We start from the raw sequence: 19,166 nt of genomic DNA, 5'->3' as shown, positions 1-19,166 counted from the left end.
GAGGGGAAGGGTGTTTGTAGAGAGGTGATACCCAATTATGCGGGTAATAGAATCTGATGGACACAGAAAAATATTGAAAAAATATGTTCTATCACCTTCCCCTTTTACGGTGGATAATACTCTTCTGGGTCAAAACCCAGTAGGAATAAAAGCCTGAATTCAACAGTTAACCAGTCCAGTCTTCAAGAGCAAGACCACACCTACTATAATGTAGAAATTAGGGGGAGGTAAAAGTTTTGATATTAACATTTGTGATAATAAACGTAAGATGCGCAGAGCAATTAGAGTTACTAGAGCGCTTGTCCCCGATTGTTGTGGTACCCTTAGTGCAGCCTGTAAAGTAAGAGTCATACATTTTGTTCTTGGCTTTGACATTACCAATTGTCTGAGCAAATATACATTTGTACAGATAATGATCAGCAAAGATAGCCACAAAATGTGGAACTTATTAACAAAAGCAAGGTGTGATCAGATAACTAGAATTTTGAATCCCATTTCGGGTGAATAATTAGTTATGCACATAACTGCCAAATTCCACACAGACGTGCCCCACCTACCGATTGCAGAGTACCTAGCTCTGGTCTGGCCTTGACCCTTGGGACCTTGATGAGTGCTATACTGAAACTCAAGTCATCTAATGTCCCGGGCGTGACTGGTATTGTGAAACATAGTGCTAAGAAAAGATCAGAGCAAGTAGTCCCAGGTTTTGCTAATTCTTTATTCCTGAGTTTGTATATCTCGTACTATACCGTCTTCATGGCAACGGTCGGTACTCATTATGGTGCATTAAAGGGGGCCCGGACGAATACTGCTATCGACTCTTATCCATGTTAGACGTCACTGGAAAATAATTGCGTCACTGGTGTTAAGGGAATTAGAATTAGAAGATTCTTAACTCACTCACAGCATCTGAGATCTTGACCAAATGATTCATACCACGCGCAGTAGTAGGGATGCTACCCTTTCTATTGTTTCCGTTGATTTCAGAAGTGCTTTTGACAAGGTTAATTGTGAAACATTATGGGCAAAGTTTAGAGACTTGAATTGTCCAACTTGGCTCCTACACATTCTTTTTTTAAATTTTGTATTTCTATTGGCAGAGGCATAACACATACACATACGTCAGAGCAACCAGTGGGTTCAATACATGCATGTATGAAAACAGTAGCAGTAAGAGACAATGGTTTAACAGCAGGTGGGAGATAAGACATCACAATGCACTATAAGGTGTCTGTACGTCAATGGGAGGATCGTGAGGCAACACTCTCAGAGGAGGACCCATCGAGGCTATGCAGGTAGCTGTTGAAAGCAGTCCAAATATTTTTAGGGCGAGAGCGAGTTGAGATCATGCTGAGGTACTCCTCTTCACAGTTACGAGACCAAGTTAGCAGGTTTAACCACTTCTTGAATGAGGGGGGAGAGGAGTTCTGCCAGCTCTGAAGAACACAGTTTCTGCCCACTATGCAGCCCACATTCAGGAATTTGGCCATACATTTAGCCCCCTCAGCCTGCCACATCTGAAGCAGAACTCCCATCGGGTCTGGGTCAATAACAGTGTCACTGATTTCCGATAGTGTCTCCAGGATCTTACCCCAGCATTCCGCCAGCTTCGGGCACTCCCAGAACATGCGAGGGCAGGATTGCGGGGTGGTCCGAGTGAATTTAGAGATCCTCTGCGGAGTATAGTACAGTCTATTTAACAGTTTGTATTGTATGGTGCGGTAACGAAAATTGAGGGAGACTCTGTAAGTATGTGAGCACATTTTCCCCATAGGTGATCGAAGAGCTCCACATCTAGCTCGGTCGCCCATTCATCACGGTCCCTGGAGGGTCGGGCCCGGACACCCATCAGCAAGAGCTTGTATAATGAAGATACCACCCCACGGGCACCACCTGAGTTAGCAATGTATGCAATCCCTGGTGAGTCAAGGGGTTTGTTAGGGAAACCAGGCCAAGCAGTCTGGAAGGCTGCATGGAGCCTATGATACTGTAAATATTCCAATACTGAACCTGAGTGGCCCGACCTCCATGGCTGTGGAGTTATGAACTGCCCATCAGGATAGAAGTCCATTAGAGCGAGGTACCCCAGGGCCTCCCAGTGTCGCACCAAGGCTATGTCATGTGTGGGTTCCAGCCCAGGGAATCTCCAGGCAGGGAGCCACTTGTAGGAGGGTTGCTGCTCTGCACTGACCTCAAATATTCGACCCCAGGCATGCAGTGATTCCGACCCGGTCGATGGGCAAGTCCGGTACGTACTGCTGGTGTAATATTAGTGACATTACGTTAGTGCCCGCCGCCGCCAGAATCTCCAGCTTGTCATGGGAGCGGCAAGGGGGTCCTGGATACCAATATGAGGCAAATTGAGTTTGTGCCGCCAGCCAGTACAGCCTCAGGTCAGGGGCATTAAACCCCCCTCTATCGTAAGGGAGAGCCATATCAGACCCTTTTTTGCACACAGTGCCAGCATGCCATAGGAACTGTGCGCACAATTTGTGCAGTCTTGTAAAGTATTCCCTCCCTGGCCAGATGGGTACATTGCTGAATATGTACAACAGCTTTGAGAGCAGCACCATCGTGATGAGTGAGAGCTTCCCAGCTAGTGACAGTGGAAGGGAGCACCATTGTGTCATTTTGGCCTGAGCCTGCATTGCCGCAGCCAGGCAGTTGTCTGCTAGCAATGTGTCCTTGGTCAGGGACACTTGGACCCCCAGGTACTTGATCCCGCCGGGCGACCAGCGGAATGGATACTCGGTGACAGGTTGTTGAGTGAAACTGGTCAGGGGAAAAAGCTCAGACTTGGTGTAGTTGATGGTGAATCCGGAGTGTGTGCCCATGCGAGTGATGTCGCGTAAAATTGGGTCAAGGTGGATAGCGGGGTCTCTGATAAACAATAGCACATCATCAGCATAGAGTGAAATAATCTCAGGAGTGTCTTTTAGCCGTATCCCCCTGCGCGAGTAGCATGCTCTGATGTGGTAAGCCATTGGCTCTATCACCAGGGCGAAGAGAATCAGGGAGAACGGGCAGCCCGGTCGGGTGCCTCTGAAGAGTGGGATAAGACCCAAAGTCAGGGAGTTGACCCGAACCCTGGCCACTGGAGAGGTATATAGAAACTTAATATATCTAATCATGTTAGGCCCGACGCCCATAGTCTCCAGTACCAGCCACATGTACTTCCAGGACACCATATCGAATGGCTTCTGGGCATCAAGTGTGACCGCAACTGCATTTGCACCATGATCGATCCACGCCATGACGTTGAGCAGCCTCCTGATATTGCGGGAAGTGGACCTCCCGGGTACAAATCCTGATTGGTCGTCATGAACCATGTATGTCATAACTGGAAGGAAGGGGTTCCTATTACTTTGGGGAAGATCTTAGTCTCCAGATTCATTAGCGAGAGGGCCCTATAGGAGCTGCACTCATCACTGGGTTTACCGGGATTAAGTAACACTGTTATGACGGCCTCACGTGGTGTTGGGGGAAGGGCAGCTTGCTGGAGTGACTCGTCCGATACCTCAAGTAGTTTAGGGGCCAGTATGGCAATGTGTTCCTGGTATAATTCTGCCGTGAGCCCGTCGTGTCCCGGCACCTTACCCTTGGGGAGACTGGATATGGCCTCGAATATTTTGTCTAGTAGGATTGGGGAATCTAGCTAGTCTCTGGTTGCAGGAGAAATGCAGGTCGTAGGTATCTGTTGAAGGAGATCCCTCATATGGGGTTCACTATGTTCGGGGGGTTGGGAGTATAGTTCTGTGTAGAAGTCTGTAAAGACTTCTAAAATCTTCTGGTCAGACCACTGCATTGCACCCCACCAATCCTTGACACAAGTGATCTGAGTCTGTCCCCACTCTCCCCTAGTCAGAGCAGCCAGTGATTTATCGGGTCTGTCGCCCTCTACATACTTTCATGCAGCTTGTGGACAGCTAAAATATTGGACTTCCCTAGTGGTGTGGTTGTTGTTAAAATCAGCACATTGGAAAGCAAGCAGTAATGACCAGATCACATATCCTCTAAGTAACTGGAGCTCAATCATTGTCCACGGTGTCCCCAATTGGATTGTGAAGTGGTATCTGGGACTCTATAAACTTCACTGCTTCCTCTAGGACGGTGAAAAAGTACAGTTTTTTCTTGAAGGTGATCTTAAGCAGGGCCGGGAACAGTATTGCGTAAGGGACGTTGCAAACTCGTAACAGTTTCTTGACACCTAGGAACTGGCGTCTCTCCTGTTGCACCCCAACAGAGAAGTCGGGGAATATACGGATGGTGTGTGAGTCGAGGCACAGGTCGCCCTTCTCGCGTGGTTGGCGAAGGATGAGGTCCCTATCTCTGTAATTGAGAATTCTAGCGATGATGGGCCTGGGGAAGTCTCCTGGTTTGGGACGCGGTGAAAGGGCCCGGTGAGCCCGCTCGACTGTGAAGTATGGGGACAAGGTGGGATCGCCCAGTAGACCTTTAAGTAAGCTCTCGACTGCCATTTCCATGCACCCCTTAAGGGCATTTTCAGGGACCCCAATGATGCGTAGGTTATTCCTGCGCGAGCAGGACTGAAGGTCATCACACTTCCCCTTCACAGTTTTCATATCTCGGATCAGAGTGGCCACCGTTTCCTGTAGGGCATGCAGCCCTTCCTCATTTGCCCAAATTCTATTTTCTGCCCCAGTGCACCTGGTCCCAGCTTGATCAACCCGTGATTTGAGGGATGCAACGTTGGCGTTAATATTGTCCAATTTCTCATGGAAAGAGGCAAAATTCTTGGCCATTGATTCCATCATTGCAGTGAGGTCGGGGGTCAGTGCACTGGAGTGAATTTCGGGTTCATGTTCCCCATGGGCAGATGTTGCAGACCCCAGCTCCGCTCACGGGGTTGCCTTTGAAAATGTGTCCATGGCACCCACCTTATTGGCCCCTCTGGGTCTGTTAGACATTACAAGTGTGGTAAGCGTGCCTGGGTGTCCCAGCAGGCCAGGCCTGACACAGCGTGGAGAATAGCGGTATAGCACCATGTTATGGTGCCCCCTGGCTGCAGGATTCTATAGTAGAGAAGCAACAGGGGTAGCCAGTGACAACAGCGGCTGTATTCAGAGTTTATGCAATGATAAGGCTGCAATTAGGACACAATGGTTCGATAGCTCATACAGTCCTCCAGCGTTGGGGGTGCCAGGGCAATGGCGAGTTTCGCTGTTGTGCTGCCAGAGCGATGATAGGTGCAGTGGCAGAGGTGCGGTGCCTGCCAGGCCAGCAATCCAGTGCTGATGAGGCAGTGTTATTGGTGGCCCCCAGGCTGACAAATGAAAAAGTAGATGGGGGGCCTGCGGTCCTGCAAGCACAGTCAGGCTTCGATTGTTACAAGGGCCCTCAGGGCCAGATATAGCAAAACCCCACGGACCAGTCATTCGGCAGGGGGAGCGATGTGGTGGTACGGAGTAGTTGTAGGAAGACCTGGGGAAGAGTAGAAGGATTAGATGGGGCCCATGGCCCTGTAGACCCAGTCAGGCCTCAGTCATTGTTGGGGCCCAGGCGCCAGGCGTGACAGGACCTGCAGCCCATACCAGTTGGTTGGGTGGCAGCTGGATAAAGCGCCCCGTGAGGGAGCAACGGCACGTGGTGGGCCAATGCAGGAGACTCTAGCAGGGATCAGCACCCCCCAGCTCCTCACCTGCCCCGCGAGCACGGGCCTCAGCCTGCGGGGTATGCTGCCGGATCCTGGCGCCTACGTAGAGTGTGGGCGCCAACGGCGTCCAAGGATGAGGGCCCAACACTGTCCTGGGCAGCCAGTCGTGCAGGCCCCAGACGCGGCCCTACGCCAGCAATCACACGCCATCACACGGGCAGCAAGGCCAGGCCTCAGTGCTGCAGGATAGAGAGGAGGGGCGGCCACGAGCACCAGCCCAGGCGCAGCCTCAGCCCCTGGCGCAGCGCGGGCAGTTGGTGAGGTTGCTGCGGCTCTCGGGGGGGACACGGTCTCAGCCGCCCACCGGGATCCGGTGTCAGGCACAGGCAGGTGCAGTCCAAGTGTGCCGCCGGTGAAAGGCGCAGTCTCCCGCCGTCACCGCGGAGGGGGCTCCCAGCCAGGTCCTAGGCAGCGCCGGGGTTCCGCCCACGCGACCTGGCCCCGAATATTATCAAGGCACAGCGGGTCTCCCAGAGCTCGATTCTCGCTGGAATTAGGTCAGGATAGGCATCAAAGTGTTGGCAGCAATCTGGACAAATTTAGGGAGATGGGAACAACTCAGTCCGCTGATGTGGCCGGATTTGTGTCCACACTCCATGGAACTCCGAAGCTAAGCAGCCATTTTCCGGCCCCCCTACAGCTCCTACCCAATCTGATACTTTTACATAGCAACAACTCAGCTAGTGTAAGACTGAATAAAGAGGGGGAAGTTTCTAATCCCATTCTCATAAACTTGGGTGTCAAGCAAGGGTGTGTAGCTGCCCCTATATTGTATAACTTATGCATTGCTGATCTTGTACCCTGCATGTCTGTAAAATCTAACTGTCCTTCAAAGATAGGAGACATATCTAGGGTAGCCATGTTATATGCTGATGATTTGGTATTATTCCATCGGACCATCTCTGCTATAAAGAGCATGCTAAATGAGCTGGCCATTTATGCCTCCAAGCTGGGCCTGTCCATCAATTTGGAAAAAAAATAGCATAATTGTGATTACTAGAAACAAGGTTAGTAGGACCAGGATAGATACCCTAATTGGTACTATAGACTATTCATTATCCTACTCCTACTTAGGCTTGGAGTTTGACGTTCGGTCAGGCTATGAGTTGATAACAGCCCATAAAAAGAGGTGAGCTAAACTCCTCACTCTCCAAGCATGTAAGTTTGCCAGAGTACAGGCAGGTTACAGTATGGCCGGGATTATTGAGCTTTAAATGCAATGCTTTGTCCATGCAATCCTGTATGGCCTTGATGCATTAGCCATTCAAGATCTCACTTGGCTGAACAGGCTTGAAGGTTATTACTGGCGCTCAGTACTGGGCCTGGGACCCTCTTGTTCAATGGAATACCTTCACCTTGAACTGGGATTAATATCACTACGGAGTATGGCTCTTCGGGATGGGGAATGTCTTTATTTAATATCTTGTGCCGACCCAGTTTTCAAATGACTTGCAGTAGTAGGACAAAATCATGATTCAGAGAGGGTTCTGCGAGGCCTCAATTACAAGACTTTGAATTAAATGCTTTTTTCGGAGATTGACTGGTCTCACACTCATATTAGAGACAAATCCTTTGAGCACAAAATCAATAAATGGGATTGGTGGCTATTGGAACTGTATTCATCTTTCTAACTTAAAGGGGTGTGAGGCAGTGTCACATATAGTACATCGATATGGAAAAATCCAGCCCTACCTCCTTCTATGCCCCACCCTGGATGTAAGACAGTTTTTACTGAAACTCTGTACAAACCAACTCCCATTAATGGCTGTCTTGGGCCCTCGCTTAAAGGTAGCACTTGAAGACAGGTGTTGTCGTATCTGTGGCATTGCAGGAAAATTGGAATCAGTGACACATGTACTCAGACAATGCGTTAACTTGGGGACCATATATATGTGCATGCTGGGTAGACATGTTCATAGCCGCGAGGTAATCACTGCGAATTCCTTCTGGGACTATTGCTTGAATTCGAACACCCTCACTGTACAACTTGCTCATTTTAGAGTGTGGCAACATGTGACAACTCTGCTTCCAGATTAAGGATGCAATTCTTTTACTCCTTACAGGATCTTTCAGGAGAATGCTGGGGCCTAATGTTTATTCCATGCATACCGAAAAGGAAATTAAAAATGGAAATTATTGTAGACTTATTGTTGAAGTTAGATGAATTCATTATCCTTGCAACCACTTGGAAGGCTGTGAATCCATTTTGACTTCTACCTAGGTTTCTATTCCCATCCCTGATATTGTATTTTTTTTTTTTTGATGAATTGCCTGATGAACCGTAGAACTGAGATTAATTTATACATATGTATTTTACGAACTGTGATTCACGTTCTATTTGTTTTATTTGTTTTGTGCTTAGTTATTAGCTTTTGTATACACAGATGCATTTTCCTCCAATTTGCTTCTGGCCCGGATAATAGGTACTGCATTTATTTGGCCACCAGAAATGACCCTGGAGGTGTTAAATATGGGACTTGTTTTCTGTCAATGTACAGCAGAAAGGATAGGTAGAAAGGGGGAGCCACAGCATCCTAAAATGTTGTTCTTATGACAGTGGTTCTTACATTATGTGAAGTACAGTCTCGTGAAGGGATAGTGTTCTATAATGCGCACAGATATTTAGAAGGTTACTAGATTCCCTGACTCAACAGATCCAACAGATAGTACATATTAAAATAGAAGTAGTAGATGATTATCTCGCTGATGGGTTAATTTCCATAGAATTTAGAGAGATTCCACCAATTGGATCCACGATCCTACCAAGGAGAGACTTAACGGATAGTACTGCATAGCTGGCAATGCCTTTGCTGACAACGCAGATTCTGAAGTAAGCATTTCCAATGTTCATTCATGAAGATATATGTTTACTTCTAGTATAACCACCATCTATTTGACCCAGGGTTATATATTGATGCAGCAATTCCTCACTGGCCACATAGGGTGTGTCCCCTTTGTATATCTTGAGGTGGAATACTGCAGGTTTAAACTGATAGATGAGAGATCATCATTTAAAAGAATTTATAGAGAAAAAACACAGAATGTATTTCCAAGAACCCTGAATGGTGCACACAATTTTAAAACCTGGATTTAATAAAAAAAAATTATTCCAGCTATTAATGGTCTGCAAAAGTGTTCAATTAACCTATTATAGCAATATCACTTTAGCTGCTTCGGTAATTATGAAATTATAAATGTTGGTGGAAGAAGAACATCATGCATGGAACACTGGATGTACAGTGATTACCTGAAGCTGACCCCCTCCAAGAATGTATTCTTGCTGCTGTCCAACAACTATGAGCACCTTGACATCCAGAACTGGCTATCCATCATGAAACATGAGGGCTTCACACCCCAGTTGACCACATACACCATGTCCTTTGGGTTCTTCAATGACAGGTACCTGTCAAGGAGCACATAGCAAGAAAAACACAAACATCAACTTTTCCCCTGCGGAAATCAAGCCCTTCATCCCAGCAAACAATATCAGATCTCCTGTCCAAGCCTTGGTCCTCGCCCACCCGGATAATGGCAATGTTTTCCAGAGAGGCCTTCCATCAACCCCCCTGGCAGTCCTGAAATGTCTGCTACGTGATGCTGCATGACTCATCAAAGGACACCACAAATTCAACCACATCACTTCTACCCTAACCATCATCAAACTGCACTGGCAACCACTGGAATCACGTCACCTTCAAGTCCTGCTGTATCATCTACAATGCCATCAACCTCAAGACCGCAAGCTACCTTGCTGACAAGCTCATTATCTCTGGAGGTCTACTGTCCAACAGAAGTGAAGGACATGTGCAGACATGAACTCTGTCGTTGCAGCAGGGAAAGAGCCAGAAGAGAGCCCTTCCTGGTCTATGTTAACAATCTCTGGAACCTCTTCTCTGTAAACACAAGACTCTCCTCTTTGCTTCTACATTTCAGGAAGGACAACAAGATCATCCTCTTCAAGGAACAGTAGCACCTATGTTCACACATTCCCTATCCTAACCTGGGATACAACAATCTGCTCCACCTGTTTCCTTCTATGGTCACTAGTGGATCCTGTGCAGTTAAACTGGCTAAACTGCAAAACCTCCCTCTCCCCCATTGTTATCTCCCCACTCTCATGTTTATTTTGCATTTTTAAAGCGCTCACACAGCCCGCGGGCATCGAGGCGCTGTTACAAGAAATTTTGTTTTGCGTAATTGTTTTTGTTTGTCTTACTTGCATATTTATAATGCCCTTAAATACCCAGAGGTGTCTAAGCGCGGACCTGGGGATCGAACCTGTGTTGCTTCATGTCGTCTTGCTTCGAAGGCGAGAACATTGCCGCTGAGCTATCCTCTCGGGATACCCATGTATCTCTGCTTCCCTCAGGCCTCAGATGTTGTCCTTAGATTCCAAGCTTTGTATGCATATTTGATTATATTAAAGATATTTCACAAATATTTATGAGGTCAATCAGCTCCCTGTTTCAGAGAATTACAATAAATGTATATTTAAGAGTGTGGAGAAGCGGATATACTGGCAATGCTGGACTAGCCTACAGGGAAGGCTCAAGATTTTCCAGTGGGCCTCTCCACCATGGGCCATCGATTGGAGAAGGACAAAAGGGAGAGGAAAAAAGGGGGAAAGTAAATAAAAAGAAAGTGCATTGACAGTAATATAGCATCTCAGCACGCACAATGAACTCCGAAATTCTAAAAACTGGGAAATGGGAGTAAATTGTCATTTGCATGTCATAGCGAGAAAGGTCATCATATGAAACCCCTAGTATGGTCAATGGAAATTAACAGTTCACAACAGCATCATCAAGTAATCACAGATAACTGACAGAACACATCTAGGTACCATATCTAAAGGTACACAAGATGAAAAAGGCTGGTTATAAAAAAACAATAGGAACTAAGTTTGTCATCCACGCCTCCAGGTATCAAGGCATTTAATCTGTTATCCAAAAGGCTTCTCTTTGTTCCAAACTTCTCTGTATGTCATAGGAGGGCAATTTCTTGGCTAACGTTAAGATCTAGAAACTTAGTTGCGTAATAGAGTGCCCATGTTTCTTGAAGTGTTTGGCCACCAATGAATTTGGATTATGAGTCCTAATAGAAGAGCGATGTTCTTTCCATCTCGTACATGCTTTTCTTGAGGTCTGGCCAAAGTAGTAGATCCCACAGGGGCAGGGTATTGCATATATTACATGGTCTGAATCACATGTAGCAACCTGTCTCAACACAATCTTTTAGCCCGTCATTGGGTGTAATACTAAGTTTTCCTTAATAAAGCCATTGCAATTTAAGCATGGGAACATACCCGTACGTGTTCTTGCTGTTGTTTTCTTTTGTGTATTATCAGTAAACACCAATACATCACGTAAGATGTTACTCTTATGTAATGCAAATACTGGTAATGTAGGAAATACATTACTTGTTCTAGTGTCTCAATGTAACAAGCGCTAATATCTCTGTGCATTTCTTATCTCGGTGCTTTGGATACTATAGTTAAAGGATTCCCTTGTTCTGGTGAAACCATTAACCACTGCTGCCTCTAGTCCCTCATCTGAAGAATCTCTGAGAATCTACCAAGAAGTTTAATACATTCACCAAGACATTGATCTTCAAAACTCACGATTCTTTTCACACAGAGTAGTTGGCCATAGGACAAACTCTTCATTGTGCTAAATGGATAGAAGCTTAAACAGTGAAGTAGATTTTATCTTTCTATATGTTTCTGAAATATTGTTGTTTTAAACGAGTGTGCTTCTGGCATTACCACAACGTACAAAAAGTGGACATTGAGCTCCCCAATTTCTGATAAAAACGGTTTACGGTCATCAAAAGCATGAATATATTTTAAAGAGTCATCCAAAATTTCTCTTGGGCCATGCCAGATTGAAGATACATCATCAATATATCTGGCCCAATGTGTATACATGAAATAATTGCCATACACGGGGGCCATGGGCTCCCATTGAGGTTCCTGATGTCTGTAAATAATGTTTGTCCTCTTATCGAAAGTAAGAGTTTTGTGAGATAAATAAAAATAATGAAATATGAATTCCAACGCTGCTCCTATGTGGTCTGCTTGAAGCAGAATCCACTCAACAGCTTCCAGTCCTAAATCATGAGGTACAGAAGTGCAGAGACTGTTTACATCAACTGTGAGTAGAATGTCATTATCGTCAAATCGTATTTTCACCAGTGTCTGTAGGAAATGTGTAGTATCCTTAATGTTTGTTTCCATTTTCTGTATGAGAGGCTCTAAAAAATAGTCAACATATTTGCCTATAGGTTGGAGAATACTTTCGGTTGCAGCTACAATGGGTCAATCAAATGGGTTGTTAGGATGTTTATGTACCATGGGAAGCAAACAGAATATAGGTACTGGAGAAGTGTACCGTTAGAAATGTTTAAGTCTGATCATGAATACACCTAGAACCCAAGGCATAATTTTAACAGAAATGCCATTAGAAGGATGTCCAGTTCTGCATATGTCTCATGCATGCTTAATTGTTTAGGACATTCTTCTTTATAGTCATAAAAAATTGTCAACATGTTTGCCTATAGTTTGGAGAATACTTTCGCTTGCAGCTACAATCGGTCAATCATACGTGTTGTTAGGATGTTAAGAATGACAAGGGCACTGCCATTGGACAGATGGTGATAGTTTCATCAGAGTAAAGTGATGAATGCAAGACATCGCTCCTCTATTCAAATTCTGATCTTTAGGCTTCTTAAAGAATAATTTACTCAGAAGAACAGCTTTTTAAAAAAATCTCAATAGATGGCACTATAATGGGACGTACAAATGTGTTGTGAGGTCGAAACTCAAAATATTTTTCCTCTTTTGCAGATTCTGTGTCATCATGCTCATGCTCAATTTCAGTGAAAAATACGTTCAATTGAATTTTTCGAATGAAACTGAAGAGATTGCCATTACCATCAAATAAAGATGTGCTATATGTGGTCAGGAAATATAGGCCTTTTTGTAAAATGTCTATTTCTTTTTTATGCAGTATCCTATCAGAGGTTATTCACTAGTTTCTTATGTCCTGTAATCGAGTTTGTACTCTGGGATTGTATATGTTTCCATCGACCCCTCCTGGTTCTCTACTTTTTGTGTTTTTCTCTAAAAAAAGTTCTTAGAGTAGAAGCTGCAGATTGGATGTTGGACGTACCTGTCATTTCTAAACTTCTGCTATCTTCTCCATCATTCATGGGGAATTTGATTGTATTAGTGGAAATATCTGAAGGTCAGACGAGATACTACCATTGGTAATGGTTGGTTGCCACTTATATGTACCCATCCATGTGTAGACCTTGTCGTTCAAGTAATCGTAGGTGCCTTTTGTGAAATTTCCATCTTTGCTCAAGTTTAAGATTGCTGTCTTTGAGTCTTTTATCAAAGTCTGTTTTACCCATCACCTTGAACAACTCAACTTGCATAACCTGTTGAGGGACCACTTTGAACATTATTGATAGATGGAGATGTTGTAACAGGACAATGCATTTCAAAAGATGAACTGAGGTAGTGACAGAAACATGTCAGGTGGGCCTGCTTCTGGTTTCTGTCTGGCACAGGGTGATCATGTGAGGACAAATGAGGTAACAATTTTGGATAGATTGCCTGATTAATATGCAGAGCTAACTCGTAAACCATAGGCCATTGTCAAAGAGAGATTAAACACAGCTAACTATGGCATTCTGGGTTTCAGTTACCCAACACGCAACCTGCATGACTGGGACTTAACCTTTTCTCAAGAGGATTGCACTCTCTTTTCCCCACTAACCCATACTAAAACCCTCCATACCCCTAAAAATATGTAACATGCAAACCAACATTGCCACACACACATCACCCTCATAACAACACCCCCACTGACACCAAACCACTTAATATAACTCACAATATTTCAACAAAGCCAATGCAACCTTCTGCCATGGGCACACAAGGCCTTCAATACGGACGCAAACACTTTTAGGGACAACTAACCCAGACCACACAGAAGGAAACACACACACATTGACTTTTTTTTCCAAACTGAAACTACCGACACCATAGCAAAAACACCTGTGCCCTCTCCCTCTCCTCCCACTAATAAACCAACATCACTCTTGTTTTCAAATGGCAGCATTACATAGTGTTAACAAAGATTTCTCTTTTAGGGACATTTTCCTCCATATTCTAAGGACCCCCAAACGTTTTGCTTTTGTTTTACTCCTTTTGCTGACTTTTTGCAGAGAAGGTAAGCCTAAGCTTCACTTCACTGCCCTTTTGCTAATTTGTTATGGGGAAATGGACTAGTCCGTCTGACTGTCAGTACCGGGAAACTATGTTTCCCTTTTGTCTTTAGACATGTTATCTGTTTCTAGCTTTTTCATAATGCACACATCATCTTTCAAGGCAGTGCAATGGGGATTCTTTTGTATCACCCCAGACTTACACCAAAAGGATGTTTAGTTACTTTTAAATGTGACTAAAGACAAGCTGGTGGCAGCAATTACACTTTTACCATGTTTGCTATATTTTTAGTTGGCTCATTCGCATTTACCCCATTTGGCTACTAACAGTGGATGGTGTCCTACGAGGCTGTGCCATGAGATTGTTCACTTGTTCTTTGGTCATTTTGTTCTTTGGCCTACTTCCTGCCTTTACAGGTCAGAAATTCCCTTATATGGTCATGTATCTGCCTGTAAAGCTGTTGATTTTATGTGCCAGTGCATGCCATGTGTGTATGGGCTCAGGAAGTGGACTGTAACTCTCTGGTTCCAATCCACATACTGGCGCCAGTCTGAGTAGTGTACATGCATAAGTCAGCCCCACATTCTCCCTGATTGGACCACTGCTGGTGTGCATGTTTGGCCAGATCGTTCTTTTGGAGGGTTGAGTTTGATCACTCACCTGAATTTAGAATAAGACGAGGATTCTTGCAGCCTTTCCAACAGATCAGAAGAGGAGCCACGTATCCTGTGTAGCTGTGCAGGCAACAGAACACCTGAGTAGACATCCTGAAGACGCCTGGTGACCAGTCTTGCTGCCTTCCCAGTGAAGTCCTTCTTGACTACCTGATTTCAGAAGACCCTTGCTGGTGCTTTGACCCTTTGGACTGGTGGGACCAACCAGTCTCAACACATTCCCTTCAGAGCCTTCAGAGGTGTCCTTTGACCACCCGGTGTACTGACCAGCTCAGTTTTGGGCTACCGTGCTAGAGGCATCACCGTTCCACATTTTTGCCTGGAACTTCAGGGCTCTCCAGCTAGTCCTACATTTCACTGCCCTGCTAAGTTTCAGCATCCCAGCATTGACGGGTCCTTTTCTGGAATGAACTGGTGAGATGCCTGCTGTCGCCCATGTGCAGTGACTGTCACAGTAAATTGTTCTGAAGAGTCCTGCATCCGTGCCAACTGCATTTCTTCACTGGAAAGGGTTGCACCCAGCCCCTGGACCCGATTGGAAACTTCCTTGCACCTGCAGCTCCTGGGCATCTTCTACTGGATCCAATGGCTGGAAAACCTACCTCCAGCGACCCCCATTCGACCGGCCAAGTCCTTTGGAAATATCAGAGTGAGGGGAGTGAGTAGTCACAATACTTATTTGAGAGCCTACCTTCTCCCTTATAAAGATCTTTGATTTATATTCCGATCCACGGATTTTTAAATGTTTTTTTAAAAAGCTTCTCTAGAAGCTAGAAAAAGCATATTACTTACCTGTAAATCTCTTTGAAAGACTTCTGGAACAATCTTCACACCCACAGGAACATTACCTAACTTGGTCCATCTTCTAAATGTACTTTTTGAACTTTTGGGCACAAGACCCCATTTAACTTAGGGTTGGACTCATAAAGTTAGGGCTTCTATTCCTGTGGACTGGTTATACATGTGCCTAACTACTTGCCTTCCCGTTCAGGTATTCAGGGGAATTGTATGCTTTGTATTAACCAACTGTGACTGTATGTATGCTTTATATTTAGAGTGTTGTGTGATAACATCACCTGTTTAATTCATTATTATAGTGTGTTTTTGGGCCTACAAGTATTTTTGTACTTATCTGTGTAAGTATAACCATTGTGTATTTCACTGTGTGGGCTCACTGGACCTCTGACCCCACTCACCTCTCCTGGAGACTTAGCCTTGACTACTCTCCTTGCTTACCTTGATCGTTCGGCTACAATCCCAGAGTACCCCTGTTCACTATAACTAGGTTGGCCTCCTAAACTATGTCCACCAGGCCAGTTTTTAGAAATCCATCTAAAACACATAGTATAAATCTCACTAACTTAACATTACATGACACTGTTTCAACTGGCACCACCAGAGGCTCTCACATAATGGAGGGTGTCTTATATGACCTATTCACAGTATTTGGCTGTTCAAATGAGTATGATTGGATTGGACAACATCCAACTTTGAGAGTTCATTAAAGGCATGTGCTTTTTGAAGCATGTAGAGCTTTGGAATGGACAGTGACATATCAGATGGGCCTAGTTTAGCTATTCATCAATCTGAGGAAGATAAAGTGTATGGGAGAAGTTAATCATATTAAAAAGAAAATATTATATATCGGGCTAATGCATAAAAAAGGCTTGTAGAGCTTGAAAAATAAATAGCATTTTGTTTCTGACTCAGCCTTTCATCCATCAGGTGGGGATAAAGACCTTTTGTTTAAATGCATTGTAATAACATTGTAAGATGTCATATCAGAACAGTACTTGTGAAAAGCAGGCATGGCTGTGGCAAAGCCAGCTGATTATCAGGTGTTCAGGATTTAGTCTTTCATCCTTCTCATGGTGATAGTGAGTAACACAAAGTTGGGATATAGCATGTCAGAACAGTACCTCTGAAAGTACTGTAGGGTTGTGGTATGGTGACCACCGCAGGGGTACCCAGCTCAGTCTTTCATTCTACAAAATGTGATAGAAATGTGCTTCAGAAATAATTATTGGAGGGGCTGGTTCCAGAATGGACCTATAAAGCTTAGGTCAAACCAGTCACATGTCAAGTGGCCCTTAATCAACCTTTTACCATCCCAAGAATTATAAAATGAATCGCACTAAGGTAGGCAATATTACATGAGGCAGTGTTGTTGTAGAGCACTGTCTCTGAAAGGGCAGCACGGTAGGGAAAGTCAAGCACATGAGGTGTGCTTGGCACAGCCTTACTTCTGAGGATTATATCATCAGTACCATTGTGAATAGGTGTTTGAATAAAGAGATTTCATGACGGTCTGGGGCCTCTACAAGGCTGTTAGAACTGAGATCCGATTGTTAGATGTACTTGACTATGCCTTTCATCCTACAGAGGGAAGATACATTAGCAAGGTTGAACTGAAAAACAGGGAATATGTAGGTGCCCAAAAATTAGGTAACATCTAAAAGCCAAGTTGTTCTGGGTAAAGGTCAGTGACATGAGTGTTGTGCTTTCTACAGCTCGTCATGATTTTCATTGGTAATGATATAGTGTTATTGAAATGGACCTGATTTCAATCTGAACACTTAAAGTTAAAGTTTAATTAAAGTTGGAACATTAAATATATTTCAAGGACCCTCTTGTGTAAAAACAAATTGTGATGTCTCAATGAGTATCTCCAGCAGTCACCTTGCCTCCCAGTGAATAATGACATTTGTAAAATGGGACCAGCGGTCACCCCTTTGATGCTGGTTGCACAGAGGAAACTCACAATATGTGCTTATTTCTTCAAATACATTTCTTATCCATTGTCTTTGTTTTAACTTTTAATCTTCCTGGGTCATCTTGTGCATAATTAATGTTCAGATATCTGGGCGAACAGTCTCAATAATTCCAATCTATTTCGAATCATTGAGATCTTTCCTCAGGGATTTACAGCCTGAAAATATAAAAGAAAAATAGCTACTAATATCACGTGCACATTATCCAAACGTTTCTGAATGCCCAACTTGTGTCCAGTTGTTATCAAATCAGCTTCCTCTCCACAGCATCTGGGCACTGACACATTCGCCCACATGAAGAACGAGGGTAATGCCTTTCTATGAGGTCAACTTTTTTAACCGTCAAAACAACATAGGAATTGATGTTTTCTATAAAATGCGAAAACAGACAACCTTAAACAGACTAAAACAACCATAAAACAAGCCAGCTTCTATAAAATGTGAAACAATACATACTGAAGTAAATTAATATTTCCAAAATATTTCTACATACTTTCCATTAAGTGGAGGCAAATCATTCAGCATTATTAAGTGTTGGATTTCAAAGTGTTATATGCCATGGTTGGAATACTAAGAGTAAAAATGGCTCAATGTAGTTCACAACCATAAATAATAAATATTCATAAGAAAATGACACTATACATTGCAATAGTGAAATATAAAACACATTAACTATGTATGTTCTATTGAAAAATTAAATAATGGAGTTAAATATGGCAATAGTACTGAACTAGTAATACAGCAAATACTGATGAATAGCCACATTCCTGAGTCCATATGGCAAGTAAGATCATAAAAAGTCCTGTGGATGGATGGATGTAAGGGTCGAAAATTTCCCTCAAAAGAGCTCAGTGGAGTTGTGAAGGTCACTGAGACAAACGTTCAGTAGCCTGTGAAATCCTGTATGCAATTGTTGTTGTGGTTGTGTGCACCAGCTACTGACCCCGCAATGCACCTCCACGCACTCTAGCACCCCAAGTGCTCCCCAGCAGCTCCCACAACCCATATATTCTATTTCCAGCACAAGAGCGATGGAAATAGTAAAAAGTGTAAGCCCTCAGTTCCCCAAGAGGGCCTTCGGGTATGTTATATGGCTTAATAGAGAATGACAGCTTTCATTATTGGGGAGCATACTAATTATTCCCTTGTAACAGTGCTTGATGTTGGAGGGTCCCTGGCCTCCAGGCAGACTGAGGTTCGACTCGAGAGTTGCCAAACGATTTCTTTTTTTCTTACCTGCACGCATTACTTGCCATACTTTTTCTTCTCTCCTCATTGCTGCAGAGGGCTGATTGGCTCCAGTAATTCCATGTGTCGTTTTAATCATGGGTTGACTAGACAGCGCAGCTGTCATGCGCAGTGTATGCACTCTCAGCGTGCTGAGGTCGTGCCAAAGGTAATCCAGTCTGGGCCCCTCCGGGACTCGAACGGGCCCGGGGGCGGGGGGCACTGTCTTGCCCCACATGACCGCCATTATTCACGTCTTGGACTTGTGGAGCTGGCAGCTGCAAATACGGTACTTTGCATTTGCTCTGTCTCCTCCTACTACTAGGTTGGCTAAGGTCGTATCTACATCTTTTTTAATTGTTAATTTACTTCATTCTCATTCGATGGTGGCACATACCAGCCATGTTTATGATTTACTTTGTAATGTTGGTTCCGACTTGCTTTGCGTAACTGAAACACGGTTGACCGACTCTTCGGCTCCCATGTTTTCACAATTCTTTCTCGGTAGCTACAACATTCTCCACATGGATAGAGCCGCCTCCCGTCCTGTGGGGCGGGGGTTGCCATTATTTTTAAATAAGCTCTTC

The 19,166-nt window shown here is 44.3% G+C and overlaps 1 long non-coding RNA gene across 1 annotated transcript in view; it reads right to left on the bottom strand.

Annotated features, from left to right (window-relative positions):
- The window catches only part of LOC138581927 (uncharacterized), a 151,384-nt gene extending 132,516 nt beyond the window's left edge, over window positions 1-18,868 (bottom strand). Inside the window, exon 1 of the long non-coding RNA XR_011304879.1 lies at window positions 18,589-18,868. This is a non-coding gene — a long non-coding RNA (uncharacterized lncRNA). The remainder of the gene's footprint in view (window positions 1-18,588) is intronic.
- Between the last annotated feature and the right edge of the window lie 298 nt (window positions 18,869-19,166).

The sequence above is a fragment of the Ambystoma mexicanum genome, chromosome 3q (genome assembly GCF_040938575.1).
Source record: "Ambystoma mexicanum isolate Mex_15411 chromosome 3q, UKY_AmexF1_1, whole genome shotgun sequence".
NCBI lineage: Eukaryota > Metazoa > Chordata > Amphibia > Caudata > Ambystomatidae > Ambystoma > Ambystoma mexicanum.
This window is presented reverse-complemented; position numbering and strand designations above follow the sequence as displayed.